This window comes from Podarcis liolepis (assembly GCF_965112155.1).
Source record: "Podarcis liolepis genome assembly, chromosome: 7".
NCBI classification, from domain to species: Eukaryota; Metazoa; Chordata; class Lepidosauria; order Squamata; family Lacertidae; genus Podarcis; species Podarcis liolepis.
In genome coordinates, this window is record NC_139561.1 from 59,538,144 (window position 1) to 59,542,159 (window position 4,016).

General features: G+C 45.7%; 1 protein-coding gene across 1 annotated transcript in view; it reads right to left on the reverse strand.

Annotated features, from left to right (window-relative positions):
- The window catches only part of BSDC1 (BSD domain containing 1), a 39,696-nt gene extending 37,499 nt beyond the window's left edge, over positions 1 to 2,197 (reverse strand). Inside the window, exon 1 of the mRNA XM_083514070.1 lies at positions 2,006 to 2,197. The gene's annotated coding sequence lies outside the window, so the exon portion shown is untranslated. The remainder of the gene's footprint in view (positions 1 to 2,005) is intronic.
- Between the last annotated feature and the right edge of the window lie 1,819 nt (positions 2,198 to 4,016).

The window sequence follows — 4,016 nt, forward strand, 5'->3', positions numbered from 1 at the left end:
AGTTGCAGCCCAAAACATCTGAAGAACACCAGGTGTCATGAACTGGCAGGACAATGAGGAGAGAGGACAACCCAGCAAGATGTGTAGCCGTGCCTGGTACACACCGCGGCAAGCTGGGGGTGGAGAAGGAGAGGTTGGGGGGCATAGAAAGTACTCAAGGGAAACAGAGGATGGCTAGGGGATGGGGGTCAGTACACAGGAACCAGAGGAGCAGGACTCGTCCCCAGAGCCAGAGGGGCCCCTGTGTCCATGAACTCAGCAGGCCTGGAGGCATAGGAAGCACTGGGGGGTAGCTGGCCAGGTAGGGGCTTGTTAGCTCTGGAAGGAAGTGTGTGAGTCCTCAGCTGGAGTAAGCTCAGGAAAGGTAGGGTCACATGCTTTGCCAAACCCAGGTGCTGCAGTCAACATTCATGGTATAAAAATGAAGTAGGAGGTGAGGAGGTCTGCTCAGCTTCCCACATTGATGGACCTTGGTTTGGAGTTTCTAGGAGCTCTACGGGACTACGTTTTGGGACTGTATGTACCAGTGGAGACTTGCTGCAGGTGTGCTAGGGGTTCAGGACACCAGGAGGGCAAAGACTGTGCTAGAGCCTTCATACTGTTGAGGCATCACATTTTCTCAATCAACAGAAAGCAAAATTAAAACATGTTTCCCATGCAATGCTCTCTCTTATGGCAAAGATGCTTCTGTAAAGTTTACTCACAAGTGAATCCCATTCAGCAAAGATCCTTTGGAATGTTAACTGAAAGTGTCCTCCTAGCATGTTATGCCCAATATCAGTTTGTTCCCAACCTAGGGGGTTGTTTAAGCAGTTGTTTAAAATTATTTCAAGAAACTGCATTATGAGCCCCTTGTGGTCCATGTGCATCAGCTGGAAAAGTGGAATAAGCCCCACCCATGCTGCTGATGCACCCAGTGGCCCTCCATACTGGTGCCATTCCGTCAGTGTATGAGGGAGGTTTATATATATGTACACTGAGGTATGTGTGTAGAGATCCTCCATGTAAGGGGAGGATGATGGCCTTGCTTGGGCCTTGTTTTGGAACTCTTCAAGTCGTTGCCCTAGAAGTGAATACAAAACTAAGCTAGATGGATCAGTGATGTGACTGGGTATCTAGACAGGTCTTTGGTCTGATCCAGCAGGACTCTTCTTAGGCATAGAAATTTATCAAATAAATATGGACCATAAAGAAGGCTGATTGGCAAATAATTTATGCTTTTGAATTATGGTGCTGGAGGAGACTCTTGAGAGTCCCATGGACTGCAAGAAGATCAAACCTATCCATTCTTGAGGAAATCAGCCCTGAGTGCTCACTGGAAGGACAGATCCTGAAGCTGAGACACCAATACTTTGGCCACCTCATGAGAAGAGAAGACTCCCTGGAAAAGACCCTGATGTTGGGAAAGATGGAGGGCACAAGGAGAAGGGGATGACAGAGGACGAGATGGTTGGACAGTGTTTTCAAAGCTACCAACATGAGTTTGACCAAGCTGCGGGAGGCAGTGGAAGACAGGAGTGCCTGGCGTGCTCTGGTCCATGGGGTCATGAAGAGTTGGACATGACTAAACGACTAAACAACAACAGCAACAGGTATATTTATCTCTTAATTTGGCTTTGTTCAAATATTTTATCAGCCTTGAAGCTTGCTATAGGGAAGGGTCATAACTCAGCAGTAAGTACATTCTTCTCATTCAGAAGGCCACATGTTCAACCCCTTGGCTGCCAATTAGCCACTGGGAAACATTCAAGGTGCTAGTGGTAGTGGTATACAAAGCCCTCTACAACCTGGGACCAGGTTACCTAAAATATTATCACCTCCCTTGAATACCTTACCAACTATTGTACTTGCGGGAGAGGGCATCCTACTGATATCACCTCAACAAAGGCTCATTTTGTGTGATGTCAGAATTGGGCTTCTAGTGTGGTGGCACCTCCTACCCTTTGGAACTTAATCCCATTACATATCAGATGGGCTGTTTTGTTGGAATCTGTTGAAGACTTGCCTCTGTGATGGACAGGCCCTGGGTCTGCCTCCAGGAGACCCAGAGACTAGTGTAGTAAGCTGGTAGGACCACCACTCAATCCAAACAGAGGGGGGGGGGATTTAAGTGAGGTGACAGTTTAACCATCAGGTAGGGACTCTCCATGTGTATGAGAGAGGGACTATATGTGAGGATAGACAGTGACTGTCAGTGTGGGCAGTTGGGGTTTGAACTATCTGAGTTCGGTTAACTGGGCAACCCAGTTTTGATTCCTTCAGGGAATATTAAATCCTAGAATGGGCTGAGCAGATGGGAAAAGCCTACCTTGCCCAGTGTTTTTTTTTCTTCTAAAAAATGTTTAGGGGTACTCTCATTTTCCTACTCATATCGAAATACTGCCTCTAAATGAGGCCAAACTTAGATTTACAAAATGTTTAAGGGTATGCGTACTCGTGTCCCCCCAGAAAAAAGCACTGACCTTGCCACTTGTTCTGATTCAGCAATAAACCATGGAAAGCATATGGGGCAAATAGAGGTGTGGGTGACTTGATGAACTCTGGTGTTTTGTGCCTAACGTGAAACTACCAAGCCCGAAATTTAGAGAGAGTGTAATTAAATAAACATTTCAGTTTTATTCCAGAAGTGCCTCTTCATCCTTTGAACCTCTGAGGATTGAGTGGACACTGGGCAGAAGTACAATACCTAGCTGCTGTTTGATCATAAACGCTACGACAAATAGCTATTCGAGACCTCTTATGCATTAATAACAGGGAGTTTTTATCTATTAACTCAGAAAATTGGAAATTGGTCATGTTGCCCTGCCCTTATCTTCAGTGAGGGTCTCTTTCAACAACCCTTCTGAGTGGAGATGATTATTTCAGCCAGTATCCATACCCGATTTGAAATTGTTTTTATATTTGTAATTCTTTTAATACTACTCTTGGGATTGGTCCAGAGGGTGCAACTGGTGCAGAATGTGGCGGCTAGGTTGCTTGTAGCGGGGAAACTACCACCAACATATAGCAGCACCCTGCTTCTGGGATTTGCACTTGCTGCCAGTCTGTTACCAAACAAAGTTCAAACTGGGATGCTAACATTTAGGTCCCCACATAGCTGAGAACCAGGTTACTTGAGAGGCTGTCTATTTTGCATCCAACAGGCCACCATGGTCTGCTGGAGAGTTTAAACTGCACGTTCCAAAAAACTTGAAAGCCCCTTCCACAGTAACTCGGAACAGGGCTTTTGTGTGGCTGACTGTTTTGTGGAAGAGCATACCTGTCCAGTTCTGCCAGGCACCCACTATCTGCACTTTCCAGAAACAACTGAAGGCATTTTTGTTCCGATGGGATTTCCCTAGTTGGATAAATGTACTGCGAGTCTTGTTTTAAATGTATTTGTTGTTCTTGTGCTTTTAAATATCTTATGTGTAAACTCACCTCGAGATGGCGGTTTGGAAGGCGATTAATTTATTACTCATTATAATGTAAATGATTTTAACTATTTTTGTACATGCAGTTGTTTTAACTGTTTTATAGATTTTTTTATGGTATTGTGAAATTTCTCCAAGATGCTTCAAAGGAAGTAATTCGTGATAGAAATAACATGATAGGTGCATTAGTATGTAATGAAAGTGTCTAATAACGAACTATAAAGGAATTTCTTCTGGCTTGCTGGGTAGACTTCCATCCTCCTTGGCCCTTCCATCCTCCTTGGCCCACCCTCCTTTGGCCCCATTAAGAAAAGCGGAGTGGCCTCAGTTGTCCCCGATTTTGCTAGCAGCTTAGAGGTTCACGATTATGGAGATATAATAACCAAAGCAAGCAATACACAGAAATGTTTTCTTCCCATTGACACTAACCCAGCCCGCGCCCGCTTTATCACAGCTCCTCAAGATGAGGGAACTACAATCCCCATCAGGCCATGGGCACGGCGCATGCTCTCTGGGAGGGGAAGGGTAGGGGGCGATGAAACCGCCGCACAGGCGCAGCTGAACATGCTGGGCTAGCTCCGCCTTCTTTCGCTCGCGGCTGAA